Source organism: Bos taurus, chromosome 26 (genome assembly GCF_002263795.3).
Source record: "Bos taurus isolate L1 Dominette 01449 registration number 42190680 breed Hereford chromosome 26, ARS-UCD2.0, whole genome shotgun sequence".
In the NCBI taxonomy this organism is placed as follows: Eukaryota; Metazoa; Chordata; class Mammalia; order Artiodactyla; family Bovidae; genus Bos; species Bos taurus.
Window position 1 is genome coordinate 12630479 of NC_037353.1, and position 18938 is coordinate 12649416.

The window sequence follows — 18938 nt, forward strand, 5'->3', positions numbered from 1 at the left end:
AGAAGCCAGGGTTAAAGATAACAACAGTCTTGAAAATCATGGTCTGAGTCTCTTTCAGGAGCTAGCACTGGTGATGAAAGTCCATTATTTTCATATATATCACAGACAGGGTATAAAGAGTTCCCAGGAATCAATAATAAGATGATACCGTAACAGAACATGGAAAAAGAACATGCACAGTTCACAGAAAAGGAAATATTATAGGCTTTTCACATATAAAAATGTTTTGATTTACTTCACTCATTGTATAAAAAAATCTAAATTATAAACAATGGTTTTCACCTATAATATTGAAAAAAATTTAAAAGTTGCATAATCAGTTATGTAGACAAAGGTGTTGGGAAATGGCTCTATCATACCTTGGTGGTGAAATTAAAAATTGACATGGCTGCTAAGGAGAGCAAATTAGCAGGATCCGTTAGAATCTAGAAGTATGTGTACTTCTTGACCATCAAATTTCTGAATATAAGAAGTAATTATTTACACGGTTTTATTCACACACTTGTGAAAGGAAATACACATATATTTATTAGCATCACTTATAATAGCAAAGAGTTTTGCGATGAACTAAATGCCCACTAATGTGACAATAAAATAAATCATGGTACTCTCAAACAATGCAATATACTGAAGCCATTAGAAAGAAGCAGCTCTATATGTACTGAAATGGACACATCTCCAATATATATTAAGTGAAAGAAGTAAGGGTAAGAAGTATAAATTGTATAATAACATTTAAAGATTGCTTAAATATATCCTCATATATGTATAGAATGGCTCGAGAAGGTTTGAAAAGCATCTTTCAAGAAGGGATGCCTTGGGACATCCGTGGTAATCCAATGTCTGAGACTCCAGGCTCCCACTGCAAGGGGCCTGGGTTTGATCCCTGGTCAGGGAACTGGATTCCATATGGCTGCAACTAAGAGCTGGTGTGCCACAGCTTAAGATCCCACATGTCAGAACCCACATGCCACAAGAAAGATTGAAGATACCATGTACCACAATGAAGAGCTATCGCAGGGGCTTCCCAAGTGGTGCTTTCTAGAAATAAAGAATCCACTTGCCAGTGCAGGAGACACAAGGGATGCAGGTTTGAACCCTGGGTCAGGAGGATCCTCTGGAGTAGGAAGTGGCAACCTACTCCAGTATTCTTGCCTGGAGAAGTCCATGGGCAGAGGAGCCTGGCGGGTTACAGTCATGAGGCTGCAAAGAGTCAGACACGACTGTGAGAGACTAACACTTTCACTTTCACAGGAAATCAGTAAGTGAAGTTACTCAGTCGTGTACACCTGTTTGCGATCCCGTGAACTGTAGCCTACCAGGCTCCTCCATCCATGGAATTTTTCAGGCAAGAGTACTGGAGTGGATTGCCATTTCCTTCTCCAGGGGATCTTCCCGACCCGGGGATTGAACCCAGGTCTCCGCATTGCAGGCAGACCGTCTGAGCTAATACTTATATTTATATTACCTAGTAAAAGCAAAATTTTTTAAAAGGCCTGCTAACTTAAAAAACCATTTATTCTCAATCATCTTTAAAGTCCTCTGTTATTTTTGAGTCCCAAGATTAAAATGGCTTCTAAGTCCCAGTAACTCTACCACAGCTTTGGCTATTGAAATAATTATTATTTTTCCTTTGCTATCTTAGAATCATTAGCTTTTCCATCCCACATGCTAGTGAAAGTAAATCCAAACCCACAAATGTGAAAAATGAGGCTTAGAAGTGGGACTCCTCTGTGTAGAAGTTCTGGGTCAGTTTCTTTGCAGGGGTCTAAACTTCTCAGCTTCTTCCTGAATTATCCTCTACGTGAAATAAAATGGGAAGGCAGACATTTCAATGACAACAAGTGAAGCCTGGGTCTGCTGTACTATAATATAAGTGGAAAACTCTGTGCACTGTTTGGGTTCCCACTGTGTATAAGCACAGACAGTCTTTCTCAGGCAGACACAGAAGTATATAGAGGACTTAGAAATCCCATTAGTTTCAGAGTCTACTGCCAATAAATTTAATAAGAAATGGAAGCAAGGTTATTTATTTGTTTTACAGCATTCTTAAGACTGTGCAGAAAGAAACTCTTAGAATTTAGGTCAGTGAGTGAGTAAAACATGAACAATTCTTTTAACACAACATTGTAAATCAGCTATACTCCAATATAAAATAAAAAGTTTTTAAAGTTTAATGATTATTTGTCAAATCTCCAAATACTTCTTGAGCCCCTACTAAGTGCTAAGTCAGTAGACTAGGTACCATAGTAGGGTTACCATGATGGGTAAGGAGGTTATAATCCAATTCCACACTTTCCAGAGTCTCCTCCAAGGAGCACTAAATTCTTCTAAGAAATATTAGCATTGTTATAAGCCAGAAATTTTTTTCTTGATAATTATCAACCAGAAAATTAAGCAAACAAATTAATCAGAAATTAAGCAAAGTTTCATTGGCACAGGTATTTTAAAATCTCTTAATATGCTCACATGCAGTGTGAATTTTCTAAAGAGGAACATAGTAGGCAGATTTCCTAAAATTATTTGAACACAATTAGCTTTTAGGTTTGAACAGCTGGATGGACAAATGTCTATGCAGCGTATGTTGGGAAGCAATAGCCTTAATGGAAAGAGAAATATAAATACATATGTGAAAAGTTAAATATCAAAACAAAAGTATCATAAAGCAAGCTACATTTCACTGTCCATATTTTGGTAGGGATGTGATGAATGGCTTGAGTTTCAGAGATGAACTAGAGTTGGACATGCTGGGTGGGATAGAAAGAGCTGGAGCTAAGCTGCAAGGAAGGGATCCAGCAGTCAAGGAGGAGAAGCACTGGAAAGGGATAGAGCTCTTTGGAGGAGGAAGGGGACCAGCTTTCTGGAAACAGAGGGTTAGTATACAGGAAGGAGATGGAGGTCAGTCTAGGTAGGACTGGATTGCAAAGGGACTTGACTGCCAGGTTAAGTAATCTGAACCTTGTCTTACAGGCAGTTCAGTTCAGTTCACTTCAGTCTCTCAGTCATGTCTTACTCTTTGCGACCCCATGGACTGTAGCATGCCAGCCCTCCCTGTCCATTACCAACTCCCAGAGTTTACTCAAACTCATGTCCACTGAGTCAGTGATGCCATCCAACCATCTCATCCACTGTCATCCCCTTCTCGTCCCGCCTTCAATCTTTCCCAGCATCAGGGTCTTTTCAAATGAGTCAATTCTTCACATCAGGTGGCCAAAGTATTGGAGTTTCAGCTTCAATATCAGTCCTTCCAGTGAATATTCAGGACTGATTTCCTTTAGGATGGACTGGTTGGATATCCTTGCAGTCTAAGGGACTCTCAAGAGTCTTCTCCAACACCACAGTTAAAACCAATCAATTCTTTGGTGCTCAGCTTTCTTTATAGTCCAACTCTCACATCCATACATGACGAATGGAAAAACCATAGCCTTGACTAGATGGATCTTTGTTGACAAAGTAATGTCTCTTCTTTTTAATATGCTGTCTAGGTTGGTCATAACTTTTCTTCCAAGGAGTAAGCATCTTTTAATTTCATGGCTGCAATCACCATCTGCAGTGATTTGGGAGCCCAAAAAAATAAAGTCTGACACTGTTTCCACTGTTTCCCCATTTGCCATGAAGTGATGGGACCAGATGCCATAATCTCAGTTTTCTGAATGTTGAGCTTTAAGCCAACTTTTTCACTCTCCTCTTTCACTTTCATCAAGAGGCTCTTTAGTTCTTCTTCACTTTCTGCCATAAGGGTGGTGTCATCTGAGGTTATTGATATTTCTCCTGGCAGTCTTGATTCCAGCTTGTGCTTCATCCAGCCCAGCGTTTCTCATGATGTACTCTGCATGTAGGTTAAATAAGCAGGGTGACAATATACAGCCTTGACGTACTCCTTTCTCAATTTGGAACCAGTCTGTTGTTCCATGTCCAGTTCTAACTGTTGCTTCTTGACCTGCATACAGATTTCACAAGAGGCAGGTCAGGTGGTCTGGTATTCCCATCTCTTGAAGAATTTTGCACAGTTTTTGGTGATCCACACAGTCAAAGGCATTGGCATAGTCAATAAAGCAGAAATATATGTTTTTCTGGAACTATCTTGCTTTTTCAAAAATCCAACAGATGTTGGCAATTTGATCTCTGGTTCCTCTGCCTTTTCTAAAACCAGCTTGGACATCTGGAAGTTCATGGTTCACGTACTGTTGAAGCCTGGCTTGGAGAATTTTGAGCATTACTTTACTAGCGTGTGAGATGAGTGCAATTGTGCAGTAGTTTGAACATTCTTTGGCATTGGAATGAAAACTGACCTTTTCCAGTCCTATGACCAAATTTAAGTTTTCCAAATTTGCTGACATATTGAATGTAGCACTTTCACAACATCATCTTTTGGGATTTGATATAGCTCAACTGGAATTCCATCACCTCCACTAGCTTTGTTCATAGTGATGCTTCCTAAGGCCCACTTGACTTCACATTCCAGGATGTCAGGCTCTAGGTGAGTGATCACACCATCATGATTATCTTGGTCGTGAAGATCTTTTTTGTACAGTTCTTCTGTGTATTGTTGCCACCTCTTCTTAATATCTTCTGCTTCTGTTAGGTCCATACCATTTCTGTCCTTTATCGAGCCCATGTTTGCATGAAATGTTCCCTTGGTATCTCTAATTTTCTTGAAGAGATCTCTAGTCTTTCCCATTCTATTGTTTTCCTCTATTTCTTTGCACTGATCACTGAGGAAGTCTTTCTTATCTCTCCTTTCTATTCTTTGGAACTCTAATAACTCCAGAAAGACTGAAGAGATGGAGCCAAAGCAAAAACAACACCCAGTTGTGGGTATGACTGGTGATAGAAGCAAAGTCTGATGCTGTAAAGAGCAATACTGCATAGGAATCTGGAATGTTAGGTCCATGAATCAAGGGAAATTGAAAGTGGTCAAACGGGATGGCAAGAGTGAACATTGACATTCTAGGAATCAGCGAACTAAAATGGACTGGAATGGGTGAATTTAACTCAGATGACCATTATATCTACTACCGTGGGCAGGAATCCCTTAGAAGAAATGGAGTAGACATCATGGTCAACAAAAGAGTTTGAAATGTAGTACTTGGATGCAATCTCAAAAATGACAGAGTGATCTCTGTTCGTTTCCAAGGCAAACCATTCAATATCACAGTAATCCAAGCCTGTGCCCCAACCAGTAACGCTGAAGAAGCTGAAGTTGAACGGTTCTGTGAAGACCTACAAGACCTTTTAGAACTAACACCCAAAAAAGATGTCCTTTTCATTACAGGGGACTGGAATGGAAAAGTAGGAAGTCAAGAAACACCTAGGGTAACAGGCAAATTTGGCCTTGGAATACGGAATGTAGCAGGGCAAAGGCTAATAGAGTTTTGCCAAGAGAATGCACTGGTCATAACAAACACCCTCTTCCAACAACACAAGAGAAAACTCTATACATGGACATCACCAGATGGTCAACACCGAAGTCAGATTGATTATATTCTTTGCAGCCAAATATGGAAAAGTTCTATACAGTCAGCAAAATAAGATTGGGAGCTGACTGTGGCTCAGATTATGAACTCCTTATTGCCAAATTCAGACTTAAATTGAAGAAAGTAAGGAAAACCACTAGACCATTCAGGTATGAGCTAAATCAAATCCCTTATGATTGTACAGTGGGAGTGAGAAATAGATTTAAGGGACTAGATATGATAGATAGAGTGTCTGATGAACTATGAATGGAGGTTTGTGACATTGTATAGGAGGCAGTGATTAAGACCACACCCAAGAAAAAGAAATACAGGCAGTTGGGAGCCTTAAAAAAGCCTGTAAGCAGAAAACTGAAATGTTTAAGGTGGTGTTCTAAGAAAAAGTACCCTGGTGCTCATTTGTAGAAAGGATTGGGGATCATGGAAGTGAAATGGGAAAGGAAGGAACTGGAAGCCAGGAAATAACTGTGAGTTAAAGGTCTCTCAACTTATATGCAGAGTACATCATGAGCAACGCTGGGCTGGAAGAAGCACAAGCTGGAATCAAGATTGCCGGGAGAAATATCAATAACCTCAGATATGCAGATGACACCACCCTTATGGCAGAAAGTGAAGAGGAACTAAAAAGCCTCTTGATGAAGGCGAAAGAGGAGAGTGAAAAAGTTGGCTTAAAACTCAACATTCAGAAAATGAAGATCATTGTATCTGGTCCCATCATTTCATGGGAAATAGACAGGGAAAAAGTGGAAACAGTGTCAGACTTTATTTTTTGGGGCTCTAAAATCACTGCAGATGATGACTGCAGTCATGAAATTAAAAGACGCTTACTCCTTGGAAGAAAATTATGACCAACCTAGATAGCATACTGAAAAGCAGAGACATTACTTTGCCAACAAAGGCCATCTAGTCAAGGCTATGGTTTTTCCTGTGGTCATGTATGGATGTGAGAGTTGGACTGTGAAGAAAGCTGAGCGCCGAAGAATTGATGCTTTCGAACTGTGGTGTTGGAAAAGACTCTTGAGAGTCCCTTGGACTGCAACGAGATCCAACCAGTCCATTCTGAAGGAGATCAGCCCTGGGATTTCTTTGGAAGGAATGATGCTAAAGCTGAAACTCCAGTACTTTGGCCACCTCATGCAAAGAGTTGACTCATTGGAAAAGACCCTGATGCTGGCAGGGATTGGGGGTAGGAGGAGAAGGGGACAACAGAGGATGAGATGGCTGGATGGCATCACTGACTCGATGGATGTGAGTCTGAGTGAACTCCAGGAGTTAGTGATGAACAGGGAGGCCTGGTGTCTGCGATTCATGGGGTCACAAAGTGTTGGACACAACTGAGCGACTGAACTGAACTGAAAGGTCTCTCATAGAGGTCAGTGCACAGACTGCTAAAGGCATATTGAATGAAACATTGACAGAATGTGATGGCTGGGTGTGAGAATTGTATAAATGTTAGTGCAAGATGTGGGGCTTGGAGTCTGGATAATAAGGTGAGTGGTACCATTCACCTGGGTAGATTAGTTTTTGAGATATCAGTTTGCATTTTGCTTTTGAGTTTTTCCTAACCCTGGTCCCTACCTTCAATCCCCATGATTCCACCCAAGTAGGCAAGCTTTTCATACTATTTTGTTTGAATGATTTTTTCCTGAAGAGCTGTCAGCTCTCCTTGTCTTTTATAAAGTCAAAACTCACAAAAGGATGATATTGAATGCCCTAGAATGATGAGCTTTAGTGGCAGAGAAAGGAGGTTCAAGGTCAGAGAGAGAGAAAGAGGGCAGCAGAGGTGGATTCCAAGAGGCTAGAAAGTGTCCCATGAGAAGTGTATGCCCAGCTCCACTCAGTGGCTGCTACCTCCAGGAAGATATCTAGCTTCAGAGAGGGTGGTACAAGATGATCCTGGAGAAAACAGAAGCTAGGTTCATCTGGAAGAGTTGAAGATCCTATATTTCTAATTTAAAAGTGTGAAGTGAGGATGAGGAAGGTGAGGATGAGGAGCAATAGGAATGCTGTGTTAGTATACCCCCCATGGGAGAGCAATTTGGCTATATCTAGTAAAATTGAAGATTCTCAGAAATCCCCTGGATGTATACCCTAGGAAAGCTCCCACACGTATGCATGAGGAGACAGGTGCAAGAATATTGATGGGCAACATTGTAAGAGTGGAAGATTGAAAACATCTTAAAATCCAGGAGAGTCTTTAAAAATAGTGTATATAGTCAAGTGGACCACTAAGTGAATGAACTAGAGTAACATGTTACATAGATAGATTTAAAACATAGATAGATTTAAAGAAACACAATGTTGAATATAAAGAACATGTTTCAGGAGGACATTAGCATTTATATAAAGATTTCCAATATGCAAATGTGCAAAAGTATATCATGTATTATTTATGGACATACACACAAAGCAAAAAGGGGAAACCTTCATGGGCTCCAGAATCATTAAAGTCAAGATAGTGATTTCACTTAGGGCGATGGGACAGGAGGGAAATTGGATCAGAAAGGGGTCCTGGAGTTTCACCTGCATCTGTAATAGTTTTTTTTTTTTTTTTTTTAACTTGAACTGTAACAAAATGTCAAAACAGTGTTGGGTGCACAGATGTTTGCTATATATCCTTCACGTTTGTGTGAATTTTTGAAATATCTCAATAAAACATATTTTTAAATTATTTTAACAGATTGATTGAGATAGAATTAACTGCATCAGTTTATAGTGAATAATTTGATGTTTTGCCATATGTATACATCATTGAAACTGTCGCTGTAATAAAGAGGATGAACATATCTATTATTCTCCAAATTGTCCTCGTGTTCTTCTTTAATTACTTTTTTCCTCTCTCTCCTCTCCACTCACACTCTGAGACAACCAGTGATCTGCTTTCAGTCCCCATTAATTCGTTTCCATTTTATAGACACATGCCTAACAGGAAGCATAAGGAGAAGTATACATAATTAGAAGTAGCAACTCTTGTTTGACTACTTTTTTTCATTCAGTATAATTACATTGACATCCATCTATTTGTTATATACATAGTCCCTTCCTTTTTATTGCTGCTGCTGCTGCTGCTAAGTCGCTTCAGTCGTGTCCGACTCTGTGCGACCCCATAGACGGCAGCCCACCAGGCTCCACCGTCCCTGGGATTCTCCAGGCAAGAACACTGGAGTGGACTGCCATTTCCTTCTCCAATGCATGAAAGTGAAAAGTCAAGTGAAGTTGCTCAGTCGTGTCCGACTCTTCTCAACCCCATGGACTGCAGCCTACCAGGCTCCTCCATCCATGGGATTTTCCAGGCAAGAGTACTGGAGTGCTGAGCAGTATTTAACTCTATGGATATACTACAGTTTATTTGTCCATTCATCTGTTGATAGACTTTGGGATTGAGATCTGAAAATTCTTTATAAATACTGAATAGAAGTCAGCCATGTGATTTGCAAACATACCTCCCAGTCTGTGGTTCTCTTTTTCTTTGCTTAACAGTGTCATTCAAAGAACAATTCTTCATTTTGATAAAGTCCAATTTATCAATGTATTCTTTTGTAGACTGTGCTTTGGTTTTATAACTAAAAGAAAAAAAAAACAGTAAGTTCACAAAGATTTTCTCCCATGTCTTTCCCTGTAAGCTCTGTAGTTTCAGGATTTATAGGTCTATGATCCATTTTGGGGAGCCTCCCAGGTGGCACTAGTGGTAAAGAACCCAACTACCAACGCAAAAGACATAAGAGATGTGGGTTTGATCCCTGGGTTCGGAAGATGCCCTGGAGGAGGGCACAGCAACCCATTCCAGTACTGATGCCTGGAGAATCCCATGGACAGAGGAGCCTTGCAGGCTACGGTCCATAGTGTCACAAAAAGCCAGACATGACTGAAGCAACTTAACACATATGATCCATTTTTTAGCTATTTTAAAAAAATTATTTATTTTAATTGGAGGCTAATTACTTAATATTGTGGTGGGTTTTGCCATACATTGACATGAATCAGCCACGGGTGTACATGTGTTCTCCCCATCATGAACTCCCATCCCAACTCCCTCTCCATCCCATTTTTTTAGCTATTTTTTTTTCTAATTTTATTTTATTTTTAAACTTTACATAATTGTATTAGTTTTGCCAAATATCAAAATGAATCCGCCACAGGTATACATGTGTTCCCCATCCCGAACCCTCCTCCCTCCTCCCTCCCCATACCATCCCTCTGGGCCGTCCCAGTGCACCAGCCCCAAGCATCCAGCATCGTGCATCGAACCTGGACTGGCAACTCATTTCCTACATGATATTTTACATGTTTCATTGCCATTCTCCCCAATCATCCCACCCTCTCCCTCTCCCACAGAGTCCATAAGACTGTTCTATACATCAGTGTCTCTTTTGCTGTCTCGTACACCGGGTTATTGTTACCATCTTTCTAAATTCCATATATATGCGTTAGTATACTGTATTTATGTTTTTCCTTCTGGCTTACTTCACTCTGTATAATAGGCTCCAGTTTCATCCACCTCATTAGAACTGATTCAAATGTATTCTTTTTAATGGCTGAGTAATACTCCATTGTGTATATGTACCACTGCTTTCTTATCCATTCATCTGCTGATGGGCATCTAGGTTGCTTCCATGTCCTGGCTATTATAAATAGTGCTGCGATGAACATTGGGGTACACGTGTCTCTTTCCCTTCTGGTTTCCTCAGTGTGTATGCCCAGCAGTGGGGTTGCTGGATCATAAGGCAGTTCTATTTCCAGTTTTTTAAGGAATCTCCACACTGTTCTCCATAGTGGCTGTACTAGTTTGCATTCCCACCAACAGTGTAAGATGGTTCCCTTTTCTCCACACCCTCTCCAGCATTTATTATTTGTAGACTTTTGGATCGCAGCCATTCTGACTGGTGTGAAATGGTACCTCATAGTGGTTTTGATTTGCATTTCTCTGATAATGAGTGATGTTGAGCATCTTTTCATGTGTTTGTTAGCCATCTGTATGTCTTCTTTGAAGAAATGTCTATTTAGTTCTTTGGCCCATTTTTTGATTGGGTCGTTTATTTTTCTGGAGTTGAGCTGTAGGAGTTGCTTGTATATTTTTGAGATTAGTTGTTTGTCAGTTGCTTCATTTGCTATTATTTTCTCCCATTCTGAAGGCTGTCTTTTCACCTTGCTAATAGTTTCCTTTGATGTGCAGAAGGTTTTAAGGTTAATTAGGTCCCATTTGTTTATTTTTGCTTTTATTTCCAATATTCTGGGAGGTGGGTCATAGAGGATCCTGCTGTGATGTATGTCGGAGAGTGTTTTGCCTATGTTCTCCTCTAGGAGTTTTATAGTTTCTGGTCTTACGTTTAGATCTTTAATCCATTTTGAGTTTATTTTTGTGTATGGTGTTAGAAAGTGGTCCAGTTTCATTCTTTTACAAGTGGTTGACCAGATTTCCCAGCACCACTTGTTAAAGAGATTGTCTTTAATCCATTGTATATTCTTGCCTCCTCTGTCAAAGATAAGGTGTCCATATGTGCGTGGATTTATCTCTGGGCTTTCTATTTTGTTCCATTGATCTATATTTCTGTCTTTGTGCCAGTACCATACTGTCTTGATAACTGTGGCTTTGTAGTAGAGCCTGAAGTCAGGTAGGTTGATTCCTCCAGTTCCATTCTTCTTTCTCAAGATCGCTTTGGCTATTCGAGGTTTTTTGTATTTCCATACAAACTGTGAAATTATTTGTTTTAGCTCTGTGAAGAATACTGTTGGTAGCTTGATAGGGATTGCATTGAATCTATAAATTGCTTTGGGTAGTATACTCATTTTCACTATATTGATTCTTCCAATCCATGAACATGGTATATTTCTCCATCTATTAGTGTCCTCTTTGATTTCTTTCACCAGTGTTTTATAGTTTTCTATATATAGGTCTTTAGTTTCTTTAGGTAGATATATTCCTAAGTATTTTATTCTTTCCGTTGCAATGGTGAATGGAATTGTTTCCTTAATTTCTCTTTCTGTTTTCTCATTATTAGTGTATAGGAATGCAAGGGATTTCTGTGTGTTGATTTTATATCCTGCAACTTTACTATAGTCATTGATTATTTCTAGTAATTTTCTGGTGGAATCTTTAGGGTTTTGTATGTAGAGGATCATGTCATCTGCAAATAGTGAGAGTTTTACTTCTTCTTTTCCAATTTGGATTCCTTTTATTTCTTTTTCTGCTCTGATTGCTGTGGCCAAAACTTCCAAAACTATGTTGAATAGTAATGGTGAAAGTGGGCACCCTTGTCTTGTTCCTGACTTTAGTGGAAATGCTTTCAATTTTTCACCATTGAGGATAATGTTTGCTGTGGGTTTGTCATATATAGCTTTTATTATGTTGAGGTATGTTCCTTCTATTCCTGCTTTCTGGAGAGTTTTTATCATAAATGGATGTTGAATTTTGTCAAAGGCTTTCTCTGCATCTATTGAGATAATCATATGGTTTTTATTTTTCAATTTGTTAATGTGGTGTATTACATTGATTGATTTGCAGATATTGGAGAATCCTGCATCCCTGGGATAAAGCCCACTTGATCATGGTGTATGATCTTTTTAATGTGTTGTTGGATTCTGATTGCCAGAATTTTGTTAAGGATTTTTGCATCTATGTTCATCAGTGATATTGGCCTGTAGTTTTCTTTTTTTGTGGCATCTTTGTCAGGTTTTGGTATTAGGGTGATGGTGGCCTCATAGAATGAGTTTGGAAGTTTACCTTCCTCTGCAATTTTCTGGAAGAGTTTGAGCAGGATAGGTGTTAGCTCTTCTCTAAATTTTTGGTAGAATTCAGCTGTGAAGCCGTCTGGACCTGGGCTTTTGTTTGCTGGAAGATTTTTGATTACAGTTTCAATTTCCATGCTTGTGATGGGTCTGTTAAGATTTTCTATTTCTTCCTGGTCCAGTTTTGGAAAGTTGTACTTTTCTAAGAATTTGTCCATTTCTTCCACGTTGTCCATTTTATTGGCATATAATTGTTGATAGTAGTCTCTTATGATCCTTTGTATTTCTGTGTTGTCTGTTGTGATCTCTCCATTTTCGTTTCTAACTTTGTTGATTTGATTTTTCTCCCTTTGTTTCTTGATGAGTCTGGCTAATGGTTTGTCAATTTTATTTATCCTTTCAAAGAACCAGCTTTTGGTTTTGTTGATTTTTGCTATGGTCTCTTTTGTTTCTTTTGCATTTATTTCTGCTCTAATTTTTAAGATTTCTTTCCTTCTACTAACCCTGGGGTTCTTCATTTCTTCCTTTTCTAGTTGCTTTAGGTGTAGAGTTAGGTTATTTATTTGATTTTTTTTCTTGTTTCTTGAGGTGTGCCTGTATTGCTATGAACTTTCCCCTTAGGACTGCTTTTACTGTGTCCCAAAGGTTTTGGGTTGTTGTGTTTTCATTTTCATTCGTTTCTATGCAAATTTTGATTTCTTTTTTGATTTCTTCTGTGATTTGTTGGTTATTCAGTAGAGTGTTGTTCAGCCTCCATATGTTGGAATTTTTAATAGTTTTTCTCCTGTAATTGAGATCTAATCTTACTGCATTGCAGTCAGAAAAGATGCTTGGAATGATTTCTATTTTTTTGAATTTACCAAGGCTAGATTTATGGCCCAGGATGTGATCTATCCTGGAGAAGGTTCCATGTGCGCTTGAGAAAAAGGTGAAATTCATTGTTTTGGGATGAAATGTCCTATAGATATCAATTAGGTCTAACTGGTCTATTGTATCATTTAAAGTTTGTGTTTCCTTGTTAATTTTCTGTTTAGTTGATCTATCCATAGGTGTAAGTGGGGTATTAAAGTCTCCCACTATTATTGTGTTATTGTTAATTTCTCCTTTCATACTTGTTAGTATTTGTCTTACGTACTGTGGTGCTCCCGTGTTGGGTGCATATATATTTATAATTGTTATATCTTCTTCTTGGATTGATCCTTTGATCATTATGTAGTGACCTTCTTTGTCTCTTTTCACAGCCTTTGTTTTAAAGTCTATTTTATCTAATATGAGTATTGCTACTCCTGCTTTCTTTTGGTCCCTATTTGCATGGAAAATCTTTTTCCAGCCCTTCACTTTCAGTCTGTATGTGTCCCCTGTTTTGAGGTGGGTCTCTTGTAGACAACATATGTAGGGGTCTTGTTTTTGTATCCATTCAGCAAGTCTTTGTCTTTTGGTTGGGGCATTCAACCCATTTACGTTTAAAGTAATTACTGATAAGTATGATCCCGTTGCCATTTACTTTATTGTTTTGGGTTCGAGTTTATACACCGTTTTTGTGTTTCCTGTCTAGAGAATATCCTTTAGTATTTGTTGGAGAGCTGGTTTGGTGGTGCAGAATTCTCTCAGCTTTTGCTTGTCTGAAAAGCTTTTGATTTCTCCTTCATACTTGAATGAGATCCTTGCTGGGTACAATAATCTGGGCTGTAGGTTATTTTCTTTCATCATTTTAAGTATGTCTTGCCATTCCCTCCTGGCTTGAAGAGTTTCTATTGAAAGATCAGCTGTTATCCTTATGGGAATTCCCTTGTGTGTTATTTGTTGTTTTTCCCTTGCTGCTTTTAATATTTGTTCTTTGTGTTTGATCTTTGTTAATTTGATTAATATGTGTCTTGGGGTGTTTCTCCTTGGGTTTATCCTGTTTGGGACTCTCTGGGTTTCTTGGACTTGGGTGATTATTTCCTTCCCCAGTTTAGGGAAGTTTTCCACTATTATCTCCTCAAGTATTTTCTCATGGTCTTTCTTTTTGTCTTCTTCTTCTAGAACCCCTATGATTCGAATGTTGTAGCATTTAATATTGTCCTGGAGGTCTCTGAGATTGTCCTCATTTCTTTTAGTTCGTTTTTCTTTTATCCTCTCTGATTCATTTATTTCTACCATTCTATCTTCTAATTCACTAATCCTATCTTCTGCCTCTGTTATTCTACTATTTGTTGCCTCCAGAGTGTTTTTAATTTCACTTATTGCATTATTCATTATATATTGACTCTTTTTTATTTCTTCTAGGTCCTTGTTAAACCTTTCTTGCATCTTCTCAATCCTTGTCTCCAGGCTATTTATCTGTGATTCCATTTTAGTTTCAAGATTTTGGATCAATTTCACTATCATTATTCGGAATTCTTTATCAGGTAGATTCCCTATCTCTTCTTCTTTTGTTTGGTTTGGTGGGCATTTATCCTGTTCCTTTATCTGCTGAGTATTCCTCTGTCTCTTCATCTTGTTTAAATTGCTGAGTTTGGGGTGTCCTTTCTGTATTCTGGCAGTTTGTGGAGTTCTCTTTATTGTGGCGTTTCCTCACTGTGTGTGGGTTTGTACAGGTGGCTTGTCAAGGATTCCTGGTTAGGGAAGCTTGTGTCGGTGTTCTGGTGGGTGGAGCTGTATTTCTTCTCTCTGGAGTGCAATGAAATGTCCAGTAATGAGTTATGAGATGTCTATAGTTTGGGGTGACTTTGGGCAGCCTGTATCTTGAAGCTCAGGGCTGTGTTCCTTTGTTGCTGGAGAATTTGCTTGGTATGTCTTGCCCTGGAACTTATTGGCCCTTGTGTGGTGCTTGGTTTCAGTGTCGGTATGGAGGCATTTGATGAACTCCTGTCAATTAATGTTCCTTGGAGTCAGGAGTTCCCTGGAGTCAGGGTTTGGACTTAAGTCTCCTGCTTCCGGTTATCGGTCTTATTTTTACAGTAGTTTCAAAACTTCTCCTTCTATACAGCACCATTGATAAAACATCTACATTAAAGATGAAAAGTTTCTCTACAGTGAGGGTCACTCAGAGAGGTTCACAGGGTTACATGGAGAAGAGAAGAGGGAGGAGGGAGTTAGAGGTGACCCAAATGAGATGAGGTGAATCAATAGTGGAGAGAGTGGGCTAGCCAGTAGTCACTTCTTTATGTGCACTCCACAACTGGACCACTCAGAGATGTTCATGGGGTTATACAGAGAAGAGAAGAAGGAGGAAGGTAACAGAGGTGGCCAGAAGGATAAAAGGGGGGAATGAAAAGGAGGGAGACAGATCCAGCCAGTAATCAGTTCCCTAAGTGTTTTCCACCGTCTGGAACACACATAAATTCACAGAGTTGGGTAGAGTAGAGAGGGCTTAGGGAGGAGACACAGGCAACCTGGTGGAGAAAAAGGAGAGTCCAAAGGGAGAGAGAGCAGTCAAGCCAGTAATCTCACTCCCTAGTGAAAAACGGGTCCTGAAGATTGGGTCCTTAAAGGTACAAAATTGGTAACAAATACATAAAAGCAAAAATTAAAAATCTAGAGTAGAGTTTGGAATTTCAAAAATACGATGTTAAAGAAAAGAAGAAGGAAAAGAAAGAGAGAAAAAACGAACAAACAAAAACAAACAAGGTCGCGAAAATTATAAAGAAAGTACAGGTACAAAATTGATAACTAATACCAGAAAGCAAAAATTAAAAATCTAGAGTAGAGTTTGGAATTTCAAAAGTACAATGTTAAAAAAAAGAAGAAGAAGAAGAAAAATAAAGAGAGAAAACAAACAAACAAATACAAACAATGTCACAAAAATTATAAAGAAAATACAGGTACAAAATTGATATCAAATACCAAAAAGTGTAAATTAAAAATCTAGAGTAAAGTTTGGAATTTCAGATATACAATGTTATATAAAAGAAGAAGAGAAAGAAACAGAGAAGAAGAAAAAAAAAAAAGTCACAGAAATTATATAAAAAAAACTATAGGTACAAAATTGATAACATATACCAAAAAGCGAAAATTAAAAATCTAGAGTAGAGTTTGGAATTTCAAAAATACAATGTTAAAGAAAAGAAGAAAAAAAACAAAAACAACAAAAACAAACAAACAAAAACAAGGTCAAAAAATTATAAAATATATATATATGAAGTTTGCTGAAGAAGAAAAAAATAGGGTCTTTTTTTTTTTTGCAAAGTAATAGGTTATAAAAGTGAAAATTAAAGGAACAATAGAGGACTTAAAAAAAATTTTTTTTAATTAAAAAAAAAAAGAATGAATGATCGTAAAAATAATAAAAATATATCTAGGACTTTTTTGTTTTTTTTGTGGGTGTTGTGGGTTCAGTTCATTTTTGGTTAGTTCCTTGGTCAGATTTATATTTCTCAAGATCTATAGGCCCCTTCCTATGTAGTCCGTAATAACCACAGGGTTTTGATCTATTGCCTGTAGCTTCCAAGGCGTTTCCCTCTGTTATATCTTCTTCTGTTTGCTAGTCTCTTCAGTATCTGGTTTCCGCCCTGACACAAAAGGCACGGTGGAGGACACTTTTTTTTTTTTTTTTTTTTTAGGCTTACTTGTTCAGTCGCGCTGTGGGGAGGGAGGGAGGGATGCTGCAAACAAATAACACTGGCGTGGGCTCGCAGTGCCTCAGCCACCCTGGGTCTGCCCCCGCTCACGGCGCGTGTAGCCTCCCTGTACACACTGCTTGGACTCTAGGTTGTTCTGCCGGGAACAATCCGAGGCCGGGCCTGGGCTGCATGCACCTCCCAGGTCCAAGCCGCTCAGGTTCAGGCACTCGGGTAGTCCTCAGAGGCGCAGACTCAGTTGGGCCTGAGTTTTGTGCTCTTCCCAGGTCCGAGCAGCTCAGGTGATGAGGTGTTTGGTGAGCGCCAATGCTGCGACTTATCTCCTCCCCGCCACTCGGTTATCTGGGTGTAAAACCGGCGCACCTTCTCAGGCAGATGTTGACCGTCAAGACCCCCAAGAAGTTTTAGTTAGCAAAGAAGCCTGCTTACAGTTTTATAGATAATGTCTCTCTGGGGCTGCGATTGCCCCCTTCCGGCTCTGGCTGCCTGTCACCGGAGAGGGAAGATCTGCAGCCGGCTATCTCTGTTCAGTCCTTTGTTCCGTGCGCGGGCCTGGCGGTCTTAGGTTAGGGCTGGCTTTTCGCGTGGTAGATATCCCACAGTCTGGTTTGCTAGCCCAAATTATTTCGCTCAGATAGCGCTCAGGGTATTCAGGCCAGATTCTTACTCTCAGCGATGCAGCCCACGCCGCGCCTCCCTGCCCAGCCCTGGCTTGCTAATGGCGGATGCAGGCGTCTGCGCTGCTTCTCCGCTGAGGGAGTTACCGTAGGGCTCGCAATCTGCGAGTTTTAATTGTTTATTTATTTTTTCTCCCTGTTATGTTGCCCTCTGTGCTTCCAAAGCTCGGCACAGATTCGGCAGTGAGAAGGTTTCCTGGTGTTTGGAAACTTCTCTCTTTTTAAGTTTCCCTTCCCGGGACGGAACTCCGTCCCTCCCTCTTTTGTCTCTTTTTTTTTGTTTTTAATATTTTTTCCTACCTCCTTTCGAAGAGTTGGGTTGCTTTTCTGGGTGCCTGATGTCCTCTGCCGGCATTCAGAAGTTGTTTTGTGGAATTTACTCGACGTTTAAATGCTCTTTTGATGAATTTGTGGGGAAGAAAGTGTTCTCCCCGTCCTACTCCTCCGCCATCTTGGCTCCTCCTCCGCTATTTTTAAATATAAAATGTTTTTTGGTTGTTTTCTTTTTTTTTTTTTAATGACTATTTTATTTTATTTTTAAACTTTACAATATTGTATTGGTTTTGCTAAATATCGAAATGAATCCACCACAGATATACATGTGTTCCTCATCCTGAACCCTCCTCCCTCCTCCCTCCCCATACCATCCCTGTGGGTCGTCCCAGTGCACCAGCCCCAAGCATCCAGTATCGTGCACTGAACCTGGACTGGCAACTCATTCCATATATGATATTATATGTATTTCAATGCCATTCTCCCAAATGATGCCACCCTCTCCCTCTCCCACAGAGTCCAAAAGACTGTTCTATACATCAGTGTCTCTTTTGCTGTCTCATACACAGGGTTATTGTTATCATCTTTCTAAATTCCATATATATGCGTTAGTATACTGTATTGGTGTTTTTCTTTCTGGCTTACTTCACTCTGTATAATGGGCTCCAGTTTCATCCACCTCATTAGAACTGATTCAAATGTATTCTTTTTAATGGCTGAGTAATACTCCATTGTTTATATGTACCACAGCTTTCTTATCCATTCATCTGCTGATGGACATCTAGGTTGCTTCCATGTCCTGGCTATTATAAACAGTGTTGCGATGAACACTGGGGTACACGTGTCTCTTTCCCTTCTGGTTTCCTCAGTGTGTATGCCCAGCAGTGGGATTGCTGGATCATAAGGCAGTTCTATTTCCAGTTTTTTAAGGAATCTCCACACTGTTCTCCATAGTGGCTGTACTAGTTTGCATTCCCACCAACAGAAAGAATCTACAGATAAACTTAGAGAGAATTAGCATCTTAACAATATTGAGTCTTCTGATCCGTGATTCTATTATTTCAGTTCAGTTCAGTCGCTCAGTCGTGTCCTACTCCTTGTGACCCCATGAATTGCAGCACACCAGGCCTCCCTGTCCATCACCAACTCCCGGATTTCACTCAGACTCACGTCCATCAAGTCAGTGATGCCATCCAGCCATCTCATCCTCTGTCGTCCCCTTCTCC